Genomic DNA, 21379 nt, shown 5'->3' with positions numbered 1-21379 from the left:
TTATATGTATATTCTATCATATCTGGTCAAATCAATTTTTGCACCAACCAACATATACATAATATATTTGTGATTTATATTTTCTCAAGCTGCATTCTGCTTGTTTTGTGCTAACATTGATGAACATTGCTGTTATGTTTGCTTGGGACACACCTATGATTTCTGTGACACGGATGTTCTAAATTCACTGAGAAAAACTTTAAAAGTCAGGAAATAAAATGGAAGAGTATCTTTCTGACTTAAGGTAGGGCATGGAACATGGGCAGATAAAACCAAGTTTTGTGGGAATGTTGGTCTGCTGAAGGATAAGGAAGGCTTTTCAGAGGGATCTGGACAGGTTGGATCGACGGGCCAAGACCAGCTGTGTGAGGTTCAACAAGGCCAAGTGTTCGTTCCTGCCCTTGGGCCCAGGCAGTGCCATGGGCTGGGGTAAGAGTGGCTGGAAAGCTGCCCTATGGAAAAGGACCTGGGGGGAGGTGGTGGTTAACAGCAGCTGAACATGACCAGTGTGTGCCCAGGTGGCCAAGAAGGCTGGTGGCATCCTGGCCTGTATCAGCAATAGTGTGGCCAGCAGGACCAGGGCAGGGATTATCACTCTGTACTTGGCAGTGGTGAGGCCACACCTGGAGTGCTGTATCCAGTTCTGGGCCTCTCACTACATGAAGGATATTGAGGTGCTAGACTGATTTCAGAGAGGGACAACAAAGCTGGTGAAGGGTCTGGAAAATGAGTCCTAGAGGGACTGGATGAAGGAGCAGGGGTTGTTTGGTATGCAGGAGAGGAGGCTAAGGGGAGACCTTATGTATCTCTACTACCACTTGAAAGGAGGTTGTAGCAAGATGAGGATCAGTCTCTTCTCCCTGGTTAGAAGCTACAAAACATGAAGAAATGGCCTGAAGTTGCACCAGGGAGGTTTAGGTTGTATACTAGGAAAAATTTATTCACTGAAAGAATAGTCAAGCTTTGGAAGAGAGTGCTTTGGGAAGTGGTTGAGTTACCATCTTGTAAGTGTTCAAAAAACACGTGGATGTGGCACATGGGGACATGGTTTGGTGGTGAACATGGCAGTGCTACATTGATAGTTGCGCTTGGTGATCTTAGAGTTTTTCCAATATTAATAATTTTATGATAGAAGGCAGAAAGATTTTGTTCTTTTAAAATGTAATACAGAGAGATGAACTTGGAAAGAAAATAATTTGCTGTGAATTGTGCCAAAAAAAGAAGAAACCATACATTTGAGACAAATTACATTACTAGTCCACAGGTTGGTGTTTCCTATTACATATTGACCCTGAGATTAGCTCAGTTGTTTACAGCATGGTGCTAATAACACCAAGGTTCTATTTCCTTATGGGCTATTAGCTTTGGGGTTGGATTTGATGATCCTTGTATGCCCCTTTCAACTCAGAATATTCTGTGATCTGTGATAATAGCCACATCCAAATATCTCAGTTCTCTGCATATTTATCTGTGTCACATGGGAAAAAATTCACACTACTAATCCATACCCATAAGTAACCATCAAACACTTCTTAAAAACTGTTCTATTGTCAGGTTAGGTTTTCACTAGGAATGTGAGATAACAACGTGTTTCCAAAAAACTCTTCAAGAAATGGATTACAAAATGAGAAGTGAAAGGAGGCTTGCCAACAGTTTTGTTTAGAAAGCAGCAGTATTTTTTCTAGTCCCACTAAAATTATCTGTCAATCAAATGCTGAAATTCTGTTCTTTGCAGATTTTTCATTACATGGGGATTGTCACATCAAATACAAAACCTCACTCACATTTATGTATATCAGGCATTTGTGCAAAAAAAGCTAAAAATTCTTACACAATATTTCATCTCTGAGTAGTTTTGCAGTAGTTGAAAGTGCAATGTTAAAATAAACAATATGTAAGCAGATAAAAAGGGTTTTTACAGATACAAGTCTTTACAGAGAAGGACCTGAGAGGTCTGGTGGACCCCAAGTTGGACAAGAGTCAGCAGTACGCCCTGGTGGCCAAAAAGAGCAAGAGCATCCTGGGCTGCTTTGGGAGGAATGCTGTCAGCAGGCTGAGAGAGGTGATCCTTCCCTCTACTCAGTTCCGGGGAGGCCACACATTAAGTGCTGCGTCAGTTGTGGGTTGCCCAGCGCAAGAGAGATATGAAGCTACTGGAAAGAGTCCAGCTAGTAACATTACTAAGAGAGTGACACATCTCTCAGATGAGAAAAGGCTGAGAGAGCTGGGATGGCAGTCAGGGCACAGCTTACACCAAGAACATGAAATGACAAGAAACTGCGTAATAGAAGGCATGTGGGGGATCAAGCAAGAGACTGAAGGAATAGGATTTGATACCTCTTTATATGTTGTTCCCCTTTATTTACTGTAACTATGTATTACTATCCATTGGAGACAGGTCAAAATAAACGGCACCTTTAAGTTCCTGCAAGTTGTCTCTTGTTTGTCCTCTAAAGAACACAATACATGCATCAATAACACTATAATTATTCCTTGTACATAGCTCTTCCTTGTACAATATGGAACACAGTATGCTTAAGAAGAGTGGATTTTACCAGCTAGGGTAAAAAATTTCTGATCCCTTGCACACATATCCAGAAGTACATATGCATGTGAGCTTGTCTTAATGCAATTTACGTTGTGTGCTGTAAGAAAGTGCCATTTAAGAGCAATTGCATATTTCCCCTTCCCAAAACTGTAAATGAAGAATTAATCATTTCCTTAAGCCATAGTCAATGGTACTTCACTAGGAAATGGCAGCTGAACATCTGGTAAACAGAAACTGCAATGAAAAATGTTCATTACACTCAGCAAAGATCTAAATTATGAACAAGTCAAGCCTGTCCTGTGTATATCTAGGTTGATAGATATTTTTACCATACAGATATATACTCCAGATATGTTTTCCATGTCTAGAGAATAAAACTGAATTAATTTAATTTTTAAAGATATCCATGGAGTTGGAGAATTTTTGGGGGGATTTTAAAGTGTTTAACTCACAGAAAGAACAAGAAATACCTCACCTGGAAACAAACACACAAAAGGAAACATAGAAACATCCCTTTATTCTGTGTGTTTCAAGTTCTTCTGCCAGACCATTTCTTGGGGGGCAACCCTTTATCCATTAAGGCCAACAAGATGAACCTATTGTACGAGTACTTCTCATTGGCACGTAATTGGAGATGTACTCCAGCCTCTATAGAAAACTCATCACAAAACTCTTCTCTGTCAGAATCAGGACTTTTTTTCCTATAGAAAACCTTCATGACACTTCATTTTGTTAGTGCTAACAGCAGTTCATTTAACCTTGTGAAATAAATGTGAACATAAAAACGTAAGCATCTGTGAAATCATATTTGAAATTGCTCTAAACCATATTGAGATCCTAACCATATTTATGCAGCCTTTTTTAATTTAAGGGTCTTTTCTGGGTTGCTACTTTAGGGCTCTACTTTTAAGTTATTATTGATTTAACTATTTGTATAATCATACATATCTACTGACAAAATGAGATTGCTATTTGTCATTGTGGCATTGTTTTCATTGTGTAAGTTTATTTGCATTTATACCCTAAATAAGCAAGCTTGTTTAAAAACAAAATAAAACAGAACAGAACAAAACCAGGATATCTGTTCATCTTCATTTGGTTTAACACTTACTTTTATTTTTACTACAGAAGCCTGAGCTAAAACAAGACCTATGCCAAGTGAAGTCCCAGCAAATACACTACTTTTCTGTCTTCTGATAATGAATTATTTACCTTTTCTTCACAGGTTGTGGGAAGAGTGAATGTATTAACCATGCTGCTCCACAAATTAAGGAAATTTGACTTCTGACACAAAGAAAATCTGCAATTAGCTCTGTTGTTGATGCTCTAGAAGACATACATGGCTTGCTCTAATATTAGTTAATAACTCTGTAATGATCAGATTGCTTAACTCATAGCAAAGAAACACCTCTGGGGTTGAGGTTTGCTATATGGTTATTAATACTGATGTTAATTGGAATAACGACTATAATAAGTGATACAAAAGAATAAGGTGGGAAAAAGTGTGAAACATGGATACAAAAGTGATGAAAAATTACAATAAAAATATAATTTCTAAACAGTAATACAAGTGATTGGTTCCAATAAGGCTACTATTTAAAAATCACCAAAATTTTTACTGAATCTTATTATTAGAATCACTAACTGATGTATTTTTATCTATTACTTTATTAAAAAATAAGACTTTATTTTACTCTAGCTATGTAAGTTACAAAGCCTATATGGTGTTTTGTATTAAGCACTTAACATTGTGAAATAGTAGGATAAATAACTTAATATTAAGTACTAACTATTGACAGAAGTTTAGGTAGCATTAGGTAATGTTAGGTATTTTTAAAGACTTCTAAATCCTCTATTTTTATTTATATATTTTTTCCTATACAGTTATATTGTAAAGATGCTGAGCAGTATATTTATTTGTTCTTCCAAACTACTTATATCTTTTGTAACCTAAATTACTCTAGATTAGATATCATCTGATATAATGGATAAACCAGGTTTTCTTTAATTCAAATTTCAAGCAAGGCTTACAGGAGAAAGAAAGAACATTTTTAATTTGCTCATCTCTCTAAGATTTTAAATAATGAATAAGTTAAATTACCAAGAAAGCATATTTAAAACAGCTGGTACTAGTAAAATTAAGTAAGTTGTAATGAGTTTTTGCTTTACATTATAATAATTATTTTTATATTAAAAACATTTAATAAGTTTATGCAAAAAAGTAATATTTTCATCATATTTGAATAGCACACCATTAGAAAAGAGAATCTTGCATTTTCATTCAGTGCAACTTCTGGCTTAAAATATGGCTGGCATCTAGACATGCTGTGTATTTATAACTCTAAGTGAACTCTACTGTAATTTGTAACCACAAAGAAAATTATCCTAAATGGGAACACTTGTTATTTGCACTGCAGGTCTCTATACACAACCATTTCATAGAATGGTGCTTTGTTAAAAAACACATAATTATTGCTGCATTTGATAGTGATAATTTTAAAATGACACTTTTTGTTAAAAGTGAAAGTTTCGCTCTCTCCAAATTTAATCACAGCTAATGCTAATAACCGGCTTCTCTTAAAATTATTTTAGATTTCATGTTACATTTAACATGCAAGTAAATTCTGGCCTATACCTTTAAAATTTAATCAGTTATTTCCATCACTGCTCAAACAAGACAGACAGTTCTCAAAGTCCCGTTTAAATCTTGTTGGGGTTGATTTTCTGTGTGGAGATTCACTCATAACATGCTGAGGCATGCAAACATGCAACATGTCTTTTACTAGTATTGGCACAGATAATCCATTTGACTATAGACAATGTTAAACACTATGTATGTATTATTTTTGGAGAAAAAAAAGGGAAAATACTCAATAACAAATCCAAATCTCTGTTAATTTATGCTTTTTAGTAAATTCAAAATGTTATTTTATGAGATGCTACAAGAAATATGGACATAGAAGATGATAAAAGGTATTTAAGAACAATCATTAATAAAAATAAATGTTACAGTCAATGTGTTTTAAAAGCCGCTGATATGAATAAGGAAAGATTTTTCTAAGGAAAGATGAAGGATTTTAGGGAAAAAATAAGATTTGGTACTGATCCAATCCATCAATAATTTTATGACAACAAATCAAAGTCAGTTGGAGACCTAATTAATAATAGGTGATAAGTCTTTTTTTGTCTTTGCTTCCTGACTGCTGCCATTTATTCTGTTTATAGCTTTCTTTTGTTTCTCTCCTAGAGAGCTTACTAGGAAATGTGCCAATCAAATCATCATCAACATGACAGGTTCTGAACAGTACAGGAAAACTAATGGAAAGCAACAGCCTTAGGTTGTTTGTGCAAAATAAACCAAATAACTAATCCAGCTAGTGACAGACATTTGAGTATCAGCCTTTGGTCGGTGTATCTGGGTTGATGTTTAGCTCAATTGTTCAATGACTACAGAAAGGTCATGGACACATTCCTGTTAAACCAAAGTACTGACAGGAACTTGAATCCCCTAAAATCTTGTCCAAAGCTTTCAGTTTGCTATTAGATCTCAGGTAACAGGAGAGCTGTGGGAATTAACTGTGATATTCCAAAGGAATAGTCCAAGTACTGACCAACAGAAATAACATCTTGCTTTTGAATTACAAACCTGGTGTTGCAGCTGGTAACTTTTTAAATAAAGTAAGAAAATGCAGAAGATCAACTAATGGTTTCCATAAAACAAAGCTATCTCCTCTCTTAACATAACAGCTCATTCAAATTCAGATCTTAAGTGTGCAGCCATTATCACATCAGTAGACTTCAGTCACCACAAAGTGACATTTTTGCCAACCTCTGGCTCGAAAGTAGGGGAAAGTTGAAGAAACAGAGTTCTCCAAAAATACTTCAAACTAAATATCCTTAGAAGCATCCAGAGATTCAAAATATTATTTGATGTCAAGTCTCCTCTTCTGAACTTTCACTCATCACTACTTTAAATTTATAGAACATTTCATTATCATACATTACAAGAAAGTAATTTGGAAGAATGAGAACGTGTATCCCCATTCACCCGAATTTGCAACTTTTGTGGCTTGGCTGTGCTTGTTTTCAGAGATATGCCATCATTCTTTACTTTTTAAATTAAAGCAATAAGCACAGAGGTTTAAAATATAGTGAAAACTTTCCCATGTATTTACCTCATACTTCTAGACATTTGCTAATGCCCAGGTAATGTGCCTGTCTTTGTGAGAAATTTCAGCATCTTTTCTATCAAGAGTTTTGCCATTCTGAGCCCCGTGTCACAGCTCCTGGAAAGACATTGTGTACCTGGAACGAGACAGGTTGGGTTTCGCAAAACAGAAATTCCAGTGTCCTCAGATTCTGAGGCACTAGACACAGCCCAGTTTTCTAGCATTTACTCCAAGACCAAAGGGAAAAATAGTGTTTCGGATGTTTGATACATGTTCTCTGTATTGGAAACTAAATCTCAGCACTCTTGGTTCATACACTAAAAACTGTTCAGTCTGTTTATCAGGGTTACCTACCGATAGCTGCATCCACAAATGAAAAATTCATAGCAGCTTCTGATTGCAAGGGAATTTCTGTATTACTTATGATCTCAGAATGGCTTTTTATGAGAATCAATACTTTCTGGGAAAAGCACAAATTCTGTCCAACAGTCTAATTTAGTTGTTGCATAACACAATTTAGAAATAAGTCACAAAAGTCAAGTACAAGCACTCTTTTGAAATCCAAATTATTTAATTGAAAAATCAATGAGAGTCTACTTTTGAGGTTTTTTCTTAAAGCTATACTTCACTTAAAAAATTTAAAATATGTTGTTGGACAGGAAGTAAAAGAGATGTATTTTATTTTCTCAAGGGTTACCACCATTTTAAACATGCAATTTCCTACAAGGAAAAGAGAGAGAGAGAGAAAAGGGAACTGTAAAAATAGAAACAAACTAGATAAACTGAGGGATAAGAGCATTACCAGCCCTCCTCATTTTTCTAAAACTATACCAGTCTCAGGTTTTCCCTCTCTGCTTTAGAATGTCTTTGTTGTACTTTGTCTTGAAAATCAGAACATGATTTTAAGAGCACCAGCTAAAGATTTTAGTAATGTGTTTCTCCTTTTCCTGAAAATTACAGGTTAATTATAGATTTTTCAGCATACTAAAGGACTGTTAAGAAGAGATTTCCATTATGAAACATTTGTACAGGTAGGAGAAAAGGGAATAGTATTCTTATAATAAAATCCTAACTTAATACTTCACATTCAAATGTTAAGAGGTGTTTTCTCCTCTTTCTCTATTTTCTTAATACAGAGTTAAAATTAATTTTAGTATTATTTTGGATGAGACAATAAAATATCAATCATTTATGCAGTAAGTTAACTATCCTGTGAGCTTAGGGAAGTAATACTTTAAGAAATTATTACTTTGGATTTTATGGTTCAATCTGTATTTGGAATGGTAGAGGTTAACCACTCTTTACCTGTTAGCTCATATTTCATGTGAGAGAAAAAAAGGCTTTTCTCTCTGATAGCAGGAAATTTAAAGACTTTCATTCTAATCTTGTAAGGCTGTAAAAATATTTAATCTTAGCTATAACTTTTTCTGTCTCATTTCCACTCCCTGGGAGAGCTTGATCTTATTAAGGGCAATCTTTTGCAATTTGTATTTTTCTGGCCTTCCTGGAGTTTCCCTCTTATTACTTTAATGAAGTTCTATTTCTGGATATTGAAGGTGCTTGCCTACAAGACTTCAGGAAGCTCACACTTTTTAATGGTGTTGCAAACACTGTACCCACTAGCTCTATTTATTAAATCTATTACAATTTATGATGGTGGTGCAAAGTCAGAGCTTTTCTTCATGCTTCAGATTTCAGCAGCATACTGATGGGATCAGCAACTCATCAATCAGCCACACAAAAAGATAATTTGTGACTGACATTTTCATACAAATATGATATACTATTTTTCTTTTCCTATTGGTGTGATTGCAATTGTGTCATTATTAGACCACTGATACTCTCTTTCTCTCTTCTCTCTCTTCTCCCCTCTCTCTTCTCTCTTTCTCCCTCCTTCTCTGCATCCCTAAAGATGTAGCATGTTCTTCTACTCATGGAATTCTACCCAGGTCCTGGCAGGAACTGGATGAAGGGTAGGATTTGTGCAGCCATTGCATCTAAGGGGGTGATTCTGAAGGATATTATAAGCCAACAAGATTAAAAAAACAAAACAAAACAAAACAAAACAAAACAAAGAAAACTGAAAAACAAACCCCAAATTTGAAGTGCAAACCTAATAGAAATGTGAGGAGACAGTGGTAGATCCTGGAGGGATAAACTGAATCAGAGAGATTTAAACAGGGGAAAGCATTAGAAAAATAGGATAGGTAAGACAGATAGGAAATTGAAGATTCAAAGCAGCAAGAGCATGAAGGGACATAAACTCTGACTAAACAATCTTTATTAGCATTTTTAGATCTTTATCAAATCTGATTTTGATCATCTTCTTTTAATGGGTTAAAGTAAGAATTGAGGAATGCTGTGGATCAATGTGTTTCCTGCAGGCTGAAAGAAAAAGACTGCAACAGCACTGTGAGAACTGGATGTAGATCACCACAGGGTATTTTCTACTGGCCATCTCAGGCATATAAATATATGACCATGGTTTGTCAAGACTTATATGCAAGATCCCTACTCTTCTTTTGTCGTCTACAGTGTCATTTGTTTTTTATTTTGTCCTGAGGTACAACAATTCTATGTGAAATAATATTAAAATGCTAATATCTGAAAAATCAAAACACATGCATGCATTTAAATATTCGAGAGCATCCAAAGGAGGACAAGGAAGATGGTGAAGGACCTTGAGGGGAAGCCTCATGAGGTGTGTCTGAGGTCACTTGGTTTGTTCAGTCTGGAGAAGAGGAGACTGAAGGGAGACCTCATCACAGTTGCAACTTCTTTATGAGGGGAAGAGGAGGAGCAGGCACTGACTGATCTCTGCTCTGTGGTGACAGCGACAGGACCTGAGGGAATGGCCTAAAGTTATGTCAGGGAAGGTTTGGGTTGGACATTAGGAAAAAACTCTTTTGCCAGACAGTGGAGAGGCTGGAACTGGCTCCCCAGGGAAACAGAGACAGCACTAAGTCTGACAGAGTTCAAGTGTCTGGACAATGCTCTTGAGCACAGGGTGTGACTCTCTGGGACAGTGCTCTGAAATGCCAGGAGTTGGACTTGATGGTCCTTGTGGAGCCCTTTCGACTCAGCCTATTCTGTGATTCTGTGATTTACACCTCCGTGTGGTTTAATAAAGAAAGAAATTAATTCTCTCAGTGCAGTCTCAAATAAAAGTTATCCAAAGAATGCATTGTCATTAAATGTTATTCTCACAAATTACTTATTTTTCAGGAATTCCTCAACATTTTTCACCATTTGCAAACATAATAACTGATGCCAGTGTCCTCTTTTTATAAAACTTTGGTACAAAGTACTTGCTGAAACTCATTCCACTTGTTTGTAACTATATGGTTTCAAAATAATGTTGTGAAATCATGCCTTGAGTTTTAGCTTTTATATTTTTCAGATTCTGTGCTGCTTTAGTGTGTAGTTCTGAGCTTCATATTAAGGGTTGGTAAACTCTGTGAAGAGTCACAGAGTAGGGAGACAAAACAGTTCCTTCTCTAGCTGGGGACCAAGGACAACCAATCCAAATTCCAGGTCCAAGAGCATAAAAAATGGTGGATTGAAGAGAGATAAACAAGAAGGATGGGACTTCATGGGCTAAAGCTATACTTGGACAATTAACTCCAATATGCCAATAGACCAAGACTTATAAAAGTGTGAGACCTTGTGACTGATCTCCCATTTTGTGACCATTTTGAGTCATCTTGGGTGTAGCCCTGGTCAGGCTCTTGTGCTGCCCAAGGTGTATCCATTAAGGCCTTTTAATAAATATCTTCTTTAGTTTTTAACTCCATCTAGCCTCTGTTCTAGGTCAGCCTTCACAAGGCATCAGTTACTGGTGGGAAATCAGGCATCAGAATCAGAGAAAGAATGAGACACAGGGGACCTTTCTGCATGTGCAGCATAACTTTTCTTAAAATATTTTATTAAAGATATTAAGATACAAAAATGCAAAGATTTACCTGTATTCTAAATAAACAACATTTAAAATTCTTTTTACTTTTTATATATCTCACTAAATTATAGGTTCAACTATTTCACTTTGACCATAAGCCCAGAAGAATGTAAAAATCTAAGTTGAAGCGACAGCAAAAAATTTTATTTTTGATATTAAATCAATACTATTCTAGGTGTAGGTTGTTTTTTTTTCTTTATCTTTTTCTTAACTTTAACTGAAAACTTTAGTATAATATTTTTTAAAGTGTAGTATCAAAGTTAACTTAGTGGGAAAAAATTGAACCAGTTTCTTAGAACCAGTTGATTTACAAAGGAAGTGCCTGGTAGTATAATTGTTAAAATACAAATGTAAATAAGTTATTTATCTCTGATTAAATGGTTGTTTCTGAAAAGGGTATTAAAATGTAGAAAATATTACTGCTTTAAAACACTGGACATTAGAAGTTACTCTAAAAATTAATTATTTCAAGCATTGTCCCTGCTCTTTTTTCACTCACATAATATGTGCATGTTGGAAAGATAATACTGCTGAAGAAAACACAGCAGAGCTCTCTCAAATTCTATACATCTAGAAATCATGAGGTGATTCATAAGAAGTGCACCAGAACATCTTGCTGTTTTGGTATTTCATTAAGCATGCATACCCTGAACAAGAATAAAGAATATTTGTTTACTAATATATATGGAAAAAACCAGTACAAGCACTCTTCTGGATTAGCTGCCACAATTGTACTCAATAATAGATGAAGAAGGAGGTTTCAATTTTCTAAGACAAACAGGATGGTGCTTATTGAGAATACAAACCCTTAATTCATAATGAGTAGTATATCTAAAACATGAAGATGAGAAGCCAACTGGGACTTTTATGTAAAAAGAAAAAGGTAAGAAAATGTTTGGAATGACCATTCCATTAGAAAGAAATTTCAGGATAATAAAAAGTACTTAAGTAATGAAGCTGGTGAAGGGTCTGGAGCAAAATTCTCATGAGGACTGGTTGTTTATACTGGAGACATAAAGGCTCAGGGGGACCTTATCACCCCCTGGCACTACCTGACAGTACGGTTAACAATGTGGGAATGGGTGTCTTCTCCTAAGTTACATGTGACAGGAAATGAGGAAATGGCCTCAGGTTGCACAAGGGAAGCTTTTGATGAGATTTTAGGGGAAAAAATCATGGAAAAGGTTGTCAAGCAGGGGAATAGGCTGTCTGGAGAGTAGCTGAGTCACCATCCCCGGAGGTACTTAAAAGTTGTGTAGATGTGGCACTGAAGGACATGGTTTAGTAGAGGACTTGGCACAGCTGGATTAACAGTTGGACTTGAACTTGGACATTTCTACCGTAGCTGATTCCACGACTCTAACCATGGCCCGGAGACATTCCCAAAATATAATTTCACAGCTATAACCACGTAAGCATTGTTGTGACTTTTACATTTCTGGAGAATGATGTTTCCTTAGTGTCTTAGTTTGGATGGGATAGGGTTAATTTTCTTCCTAGTAACTGGTACAGTTCTGTGTTTTGGATTCAGGATGAGAATAACATGGATAGCATTTTAGTTGTCGCTGAGCAGAGCTGACAGTAAGTCAAGAACTTTTCATCTTCTCATGCTCTCCTGCTACTGAGTAGGCTGGGGGGCACAAAGCTGTAAGAGGACTGACCCTGATTGACCTGATTTACCAAAGGGCAGCAGTGATGCCATGCACAACATACAAAAATGGTGAAAAACTGGCCAGGGCTCTACTGCTTGGGTAGTAGCGCAGGCTACTGGGCATCAGTTGGTTGGTGCTGAGCAATTGGTTTCATTTGCATCACTTGTCTTCCTTGGATTTAACATCTCTTTCTCTCTTAATGATTTAATTTCAATCATTAAACTTTTCTCAGCCCCCAAGTTTTCTTTCTTTTAGCCCTCCAATTTTCTCCCCTGCCCCACCAAGATGTGGAGTGAGCAAGCAACTCTCCAGTGCTTAATTGCTGTCTGGGGTTAAACCTTGACATAGAAATTAAATCTGCAGTGCATTTTTCTCTCAGCTACATGTTAGAGACAAAAAGAGATAAAAAAGACATTCTGATATACCCTTGCTAAATAAAGGCTGTGTTCTGTGTTTGATGTGTTCTGCTTATCTGACAGCTTAGAAACTGAAGGAAATTTTGGGGTTGAGAATCAACAGCATCATAAGAAAAAAATTATACATATGACAGTAGCAATGAAATAATTGGGGCAATTAAAAAAAATAAAAATTTAGACAGCTATTGTAAGGAGGAGATATATTCAGTAAAGACAGGGGAGAAAAGCCTAAGACTGTAAAAGTCTGGATTTTCTTAGCATCCATGACATTCAATGCACTTCAACTGGATCAAAACTGGTATTATATCAAACAACTCTTGTGTATTAAATACCCAGTTTTAAAATCAATTTCTGAATATTTTTTTTCCCTGATATGCATTTTTTGAGCTTTTTTTTTGTCTAAAACCAAATTTAGTCTAAATTTCTATCATGCTAAGTAAGTGGGAGTGGAGATGGAGACTCCAGAAACTCCACCTAAACTGGTGGGGTCTTGGTGCACCTCTTGATTAATACTTCTAATGCTGAAAGCCATGATTAGTATTAAAATTTCTCCCAAATATTTTTTTCTTTTTTTCTTTTATTTTCTTTTTTTTTTTCAAAGGGATGTTTTTGCTAAAAATCACACTAAAAACTTGAAAAACTTGCTTCTTTTGCACAGTTCCTTTCTCTCCCTTTGGTCAGTTGCAATTCAACATTACATAGAACAAACCTAAGATTCTTTTAACCTCCCTTAATGAAAGGCACACAGTTACTAATAGAAATAGTATAGATTTTTCTATTGACAGAGGTTTAGTGGAGAAAAACTGAGAGCCTGGAAGGTAGGAAAACAAACTGGGAATACAGCCAAAACCAACAGAAATAATATAGAACTGGGAACTTGGAAGCTACAGATGTACATAATGAAGGCTGAGGAGAAAAATCTGAGTTTCTACAGGGTAGCAGGTACTGTGAGAAGATGTACTTGGCCTACTGTTCATAATTACAGTTACTAATAATGCTGACATATTTAAAACATGCAAAAAACACTGTCTGAATTATTGTTCATTCCTCAAGCATGAAACAAGTATCACAACCTGACTAAAAAGCATATGTCCACAGCCAGAGGAGACTGGGAATGCTGCCTAGGTAATAAAATGAAAATGCCAGACTCTTTGATATGCCTTTTGTGTCTTTCCCCTGTGGGTACACATGCAGAATGTGCATTTTTGTTCTCTATAGCACTGGGACTTTTGATTGCAGATGCTTTTCAGTTTTGGATGTATTCAGAAATCATTTAGTGACAGTCATCCCAGATGTATAACTAAGCAGCAAGTGGCAACAGAGTAAATCAGAAAGCGTATTACGTTTTTCTCTGCTGTACAAAATACATTGTTTTTCCTAACAAAAGACAAAAAAAAAAAGACTAAACAAAAAAATCCACCACCCCCTACTCCCTCATGCCCAAATCAGCTCAATAAATGAAACTCAGTCTCTTACACTATATTTGTATTTCAGAATGAGCTTATTTTAAGAGGAAGTTTGATATTTCTGAGCTTATTTTTAAAAATACTGTGTATATTTTATTAGAGTTTGCAAACATTAAAATTGGAAATTATCTGATAATATTAATCTTACATGAGAAATTTCTAACAGTTTTGTGGACTCTAAAATAGTTCTACAAAATCTGTGAGGTGCAGATTCTTGTTTTGGAGGACATTTCAGATACAGCCTACGCACTCATAAACTGAAAGAAGCCAGACCAGTTTGAAAACTTTTGCAATCCTCCACCAGTGATCTTTTTCTTTTATCTTCATTGTTTCTATATCCCAGTGATTGCATTTGGGCAAGGTTCTTGAGCACTACTCAGCACCTCAAGGAACACATATCAAGAAACAAAATATCTTTGTAGTACTCAGAATTAAGGAACTATTAACTCCTTGCTAGGCTTGTATTTCATATCTCTAACTAAACTACATCAAGACAGATGTTACACTGAGATATAAGTCAAGCTTATCATGTGGTGAACCTACCTAAAGCATCTAGGCACTCACCTCTCAGAGAAAATGGCATGGTAATTTCTATGGTATCTGTCAGTGCAGTGCTAACAACTAGCTGGTTCCTTCATGGCTCAGTTCAGTTCAATAGTTACCTCTGCCAACAGGCAGATTGCCAGTAAGTACAGCCTAAATTGAGTTTCTGACATCTTTTAGGGCTTGGGACAATATGCAGAGTTTATTCAAAACACAAATGCTGGTTTTCATTGAAATGGTATGACATGCACTGTTATAGACCAGTAAGAGTTAAACTCTTTCAATCACTTGGCACATTTTGTCTGGCTGTGTTAAATGGATCACTGATTTTCCAGTGGGCACAAAACCAGACAAACATATGGACAACATTTATAGGCAATCAGTACATTTACCACTTAATTTGAGTATCTCAGCTGACTAATGAGGGGCAGACTTAAAGCCAGAGATTTCCAAGCTGTTGTCCATACTGAGATCACAAACTGCTGTTTCAGAAGACTTGCCCTTTATGAATCTGTTGGCCAAAAAATTTAAAATCGACCATGTGTTCATATGCTTCTTGTTGTCACGGTTCTTATGGTTCTGACTCATTAGTGTTTTAGTTTACCCAAGGACTAAGCTTTGGACATGAATTTCTCATTGGTCCTCAATTAAATGTGCTTTGTCATACAGTGGTCTCAGTGCACACAAATCCAATCACTTTTGAAAGCAACTGAAACAGAAAATGTGCCCACCTAATGCTCTCCATAAGTCCAAAAAATAGCAAGTTTCTCCCTCCAAACAAGTATATAGTTTGCAACCAGCTCTTAATACTCAATTTTTCACTCTGGGATTATCTATATTGCTTGCTAATGTAGTATTACACTTAATTCAGGTAATACCCTTTATTCAGTAATACCCTTAATTCAGATATACTATAAATATGAGTGAAAAAGACAGAATTTTTCCTTTTTGAGTTTTGGAATCTGAAATGGGTTTGGATTTATGATGCCTTGTGCTCTGATCAACACATACTATGTTTACACACAATGTCCCCACTGTGACTACTTTATGCTTTCAGTGAAGTACCTACATAACTAAATTTACAGATCCATTTACAGAACATTTTTTTGTTTAAGTAAGAAAAGCATAGAAATGTGACCTTAAGTCACATATAATCTAGTGACTAGTAACTAAAAGTCCGATTCTATCCTCACACAAGTCAGTCTTAAACGTTTTTACTCTAAGATTGTACCACAAGCACTTGAGCTTCCTATCCTTGTATACTCATTTGCACCCAAGTCAAACAGTTGTTAAATAAAATACTGCTGCATTTTCTAATGGAGGTATTTTAGTGTCACTTTCTGCTGACGTAATTTTCTTCACCTAAGTGATTTCAACAAGAGTGAACCACCTTTTTATCAATTCTCAATGTAAAATATTTCAGCAATGCAATTCTAGGACTCTATTTTTGGTTTTTTCTATAGCTGTAAACCATTCCCATAAAGATTTATATCACTGTTGTGAAAGGTATATATATATATTAAATTGTAGGTGATTTGATGAGATACAGGTATCAAGTTTCTGTATTGGAAAATCATACATAAGTAGACACTGGAAAGGACCTCTGGAGATTTCCCTGTTCCATTTCCAGTTCCCCTGTTCCATTGCCCTGTCTACAGCAGGGTCAACTATAACAGGCTGCTCACAACCTCATCCAGTTGAGTTTTTGATAAATCCAAGGATGGATAGCTCACTTCGAGGCAACCTATTTCAGAGTTACCTTTATAGTAAAAAATGTTTTCTTTACATTTTAATGGACCTGGCATTATTTCAGTTTGTGGCCTTTGCCTATTTGACTGGGGACCACTGTGGACTGAGAAAAGTCTGGCTCTGTCTGCTTTACTTGCTGAGGTACTGCAGGGGTTAATGTTTTGGCACCTCTGATGGGCACAGTCAGACTAATTTCTTAGAAAAATTGTGACAGTTTTCTTCATGACTCTGTCCTCTTGGCACCTCCTTTTTTTTTGTGTAAAGAGAGAAGCGGGCCCTCTCCAGTCCTAACATGTTTATCAGAAGGTCTCTAAATCACTTGCACCCTTTGCTTGACAACTGAGTCTGTCACTTCACTTGATTTTAGTTGGCCAATCTGTTGTCAAAGATACTTCTGTTCCTTTTGATCAACTCAATCCCACATCTTCCTAGCCTCAATCCTGTGGGAAAGTTCCATGGTCCTGGAAGATAAAACTCTGTTATCAATACCAGTTATGTAAGCAGTTGTTGACCCGCAGGATTTATCCACACTCTCTCAAGCACTTCCTCTCATTGTCAGGATTGTAAAGAAAAAACATTGGAGCAACCGTGTCCCTCATCATGCTTCTGGAGACATGGAGTCACCTGTGGTGTGTTCCAGGTCTGCTCTGGCCATATCATTAGTACCTACATGGAAGAGCAGCAAGAGATGATAGTCCCAGGGCTGGAAAAGCCTTGTTAGTCTCACCATGGCATCCCAAATCCAAGCCCTTGGAAAGCAGCAATCCTATTTAAACAACAGGTAGCATTGGCAGATGGGGGCCTTCATCCCCAGCATGGAGTCCCCCTGTGCTGCCACTTGCTGTTCTCTGTTGTGCTGCTGAATGCTTCAGGCTTAGCTGGTTTGGACAATTTTTTGGCATAACTCCCAGTCCCTCATCTGCTACAAGGACAGTGAACCTATTCCACATACTCATTAAAAAAAATACATCATGAAATTCATAAATTCTTTTCATGTTTTGTTGCTTCTTAGTTTCACCTCAGAGGGAGTGCTGATGAAATTATCTTATTTTTTTTTTTCTTGATTTGTTTTTGGGTTTGGTTGTTTGTTTGCTTTTTCATTATTCCCACTACAGAAGGCCTAGCAATTCCTGAATAAAAATCGTGGCAATAATTGGCATTTCCTCAGCTAGAAAAAAAAAAAGAAAAAAAAAAGGGGACAAAACATAGGTGGAATGCAAGGAATTACTTCATGTCACCTCTGTATCTCAGTCATTCTTGTTCTCCAGACACTCAGTGGTTCCACTGAGCATGTGTGAATGAGTGAAAACCAAACATGAAATTCAGAATTTTTCCCAGGGAAATTGCAGTGGTATTTATACTTCAGACCACATTATAGATATTTGTTAACAAAGCAAGTCTACATTAATGTGGTGAAGCTTTTGTTTAAAATAATCTGCTTTGTGTATAAAAAGAAACATATTTCTGTACAAATTAAGCTCAAAACCAGTACTAGATTGAAATATGAGAAATACAGTGTCTGATTAGAACAGAATTAATCTGGATAAAAATACATTTTATTGAGACATCCAGGGGGTGCTGGCTGGTATTAAAGCTGTACTGAAACAAACATAGTAAAGCATTTATGCAATATATCAAGTCTTTGCCTTAGCATAAAAGTTTCATGAATTTTTAAAAATATGAGTAGAGAACCCTAAATAAGCTTTCTTTTTTTACAACAGATCCTAAAGGTGATGAAGATGCCTAACTATTTTAGAGCCTTGGCATCATGTCTCAAAGAAGAAAATGCATACGTAATTAGTGCTTCAGAAAGCTTCTAGTTAACCACTAGTTCTGACAGGTGTATGTGCAGGTGTGTGCCTACTTAGGGCTCTAATAGCCCTTACAAAACGTGTTTGAAGACAGGACTTGAAGTAATGTGGGAGAGTAATGAGGAAATACTCAAAGTCTATCATGATTATTTTGAAAGGAAATTTTGGTCAAGAGTTTTGATTTTAGTCCAACCACATATGACATAATCTTGCATTTTCACAATTCCATAATAGACCTGCAGAAATCAATTAATATGATTGCTCACTAAATGAATTAAATGTTTTCACAGTGCTTTCAGAGTCAATTCTCCTGTAAAAGAATAAACTATTAGAATAATCTTGAAAATTACTTTCTCTGGGAAATATCTCAGCATATTTCAGAATTTTGTTATGCAAAAAACCAGATTCTATACAAACACATTATACCTTTAATATAATTTAGCTTTTTTTTTTTTTCTCTGAAAGAGGTTAGCTAAGCAACAGAAACAAGAGCAACTGACTCTTACAACAAGTAACTCAGTGCCTAGTAGTACAAGACCTGGTAAATTGTCACAGGTGTTCTTCAGCTCCCTCTTTTCCATTCTCATAAGTGAAAAAGGAAAGGGGTCAAATGATAATAAACAAACAAACAAATAAATAATACTGCAAGATATGGACCCTGGGCAGGGTCATCTTCTAGATCAGGTTGTTTCCAGGGATGGGGCATCCATAGCTTCTCTGAGCAACCTGTTCCTGTGACTCATCACACTCACAGTAAAAAATTTTTAGTCTGAATCCTTGGAACAGAATATTAAAATCTAAAGGAGGACAGATTGGAGAACTCTAAAATAACTAAAAGAAATGGGATAACAAGTCTTTCTCTGGGCTATTTTCTTTTCCAAGTGCTACGTAATTTTCCCAAGCCTGAAGAGGATAGTAGCTAAAGAGACCTAATGGAACTAGAAAGTGACCTCCTGGTCTTTGGATGACAAACATTAATATATAACTTGTCAGTTGTATATGTTTTATGTGAATTATTTCACTTTTTTTAATACAAACAGAAATAAGAGACTGTTCTTTATTCCTGCAGAACTTATTTTATTGTGAAAGAGGTACCATACTGTAATTCATAATTGATGGAGTGGGACTAACATTCACATTTTCTCTAGAAAAGTGAACAGGTGCAAAGCTTTTTAATATACTTTAAGCAAAAGAAAACACCCTTGCTGCTATATGGATAATTTATTTCATATTTAATTAATTCTTCCAGTTAATTATTGTGTGTTGTGTTGCAAGGATATATACGTGGGAAGCTTTCAGGGAGTGACTGAGCACCTATGGATTTCACCATTTAACTTGTTTCAGAGTAATTTCCTTGTGGACCCACACCTTTCTCTCTAAGTCTGCTAAGTACATGCCATTACATAATTCTCTGCAGCTAAATGTCCTTTTTTAGAATTCCCTTCCTTATGAATCAATGACATTTTTGTAGTTTCAAGTCTCTGTAATACCACTGCCAGTCTTTTAATGCCTTCAAAGGTACAAACTCTTAATTTCCCACCTCAAGCGTAACATTAGTCTCCATAGAGTGCACAAATCAAATTTTGGGTTATGCTTTCCACAAATAGGCCACAATTCTCCAGATTCCTCCTTATGTTGTGAAGTGCTTCACCTCTTTCCCTGCTGTCACTGATTTTGTGTGTCCAGCCTCCTGGCTGTGGGCAAAACTTAAAGCACACTCTCTGGTGCTACCTTCCTGTATCTTTACCACATTGATTTGCCTTCTGTTCACAAGTCTCATTGGAAAGCCAATCTTTAACTTCCTCTTAATATCCATTTCCTCCACTCTGTGACAGTTTTATTTATTCTGTAGAGTGTTTAAAATTCAGTTTATGAAAAAGATAATAGAAGGCTTTCCCTCCTATGGTATTTAGTGGTATTGTTGGTTGAAGTTACAAATTTTTTTATATATCTGCATCTTCTTTCAAAAATATCAAATTAAAACATGTTAAAATAATGCCATAAATAAAACAAATAAATGGAAATATGATACTTGTTTGCCAAAGTCATTTTTCAATTAGATGAGTAAAGCATAAATATCATAATCACTCTATCCAGGTAATGTATAATACCACAGATCAATACCAAGGACATTATCCTAAGTCAGTAAATCAATAGTTAATTTTGTGTATTCCAATGTCTCTGACTCAACTGGACTACTTAGAGCATAAAGGAGTACACCAAATAATGACTAAGTTTTCAGACTTTTTATTGTTCTATTCAATATAGTACAAGGCAGAGGAGGCAGGCATTTCAATAGATCCTTTTATTGAAGGAGTATGAAGAGACTGTTCCTTTTTTTTTCGCTAAATATATATGGAAGATTAAATATTTCAGAGATAGAGAGTAAAATCTTTCGGGCAGCACAGTGAGTTGTATCAGCAGCAAAACTTTGCAGAAGAACTGTTGCAGTTGCTAGTTTTTGGGTGAACTACAGCTGCTGTATAGCTCTTTTCTAGGATGCATAATTGGCAATATGAAAATTATTTGTCCTGCATTCACAGTTTCACCACATGGGTACTCACAATGAGGTCAATGTATAAGTTTAAGTCACGTAGAAGTCAGTTTGAATTCATATGGCCTGGGAACCATTAAGAGCTTATCATTCGTTATGTACACCAGATGCCATTCGTGGTATGTGGTCTGACTTTAATTAAGTTGAGGTTTCAGACCAACTTCTGTGGCAGTGCTTGTTTGCTTTGTTTAAAGCTTAGAGAATTTCCACTCCCATGGAAATCTAGAAAGTTCATTGATGCAGACCTATCTGCAGACCTTTTATTTCCTTTCAAATGTCAGATAACCTGCTCTCATCATCTAGGAAGATGATCCTCCTGAAGCACTTAGAGTGCTTCTCGATGTTTTAAAATAAGTTATAGGCTTTAGAGATCATTATTATTCTTTTCTCTGTTTAGCATAAAGCACAAAAAATTCAGTTTTACAAGGAAATTAAGTGTAGTGTACCAATTTAGGAAATTGTTTTTAGTTAGTCCAAAGACCTGACTAATTTCTTTTTGGGTAACTTAAGCTGTTA

The 21379-nt window shown here is 36.0% G+C and overlaps 1 protein-coding gene across 1 annotated transcript in view; it reads right to left on the bottom strand.

The window, feature by feature from the left end:
• The window catches only part of EYS (eyes shut homolog), a 702047-nt gene that overhangs the window by 444568 nt on the left and 236100 nt on the right, over nucleotides 1-21379 (bottom strand).

Source organism: Geospiza fortis, unplaced genomic scaffold, assembly GCF_000277835.1.
Source record: "Geospiza fortis unplaced genomic scaffold, GeoFor_1.0 scaffold264, whole genome shotgun sequence".
In the NCBI taxonomy this organism is placed as follows: Eukaryota; Metazoa; Chordata; class Aves; order Passeriformes; family Thraupidae; genus Geospiza; species Geospiza fortis.
Note: the sequence above shows the minus strand (reverse complement) of the source record. Positions and strands in the feature narration are given on the sequence as shown.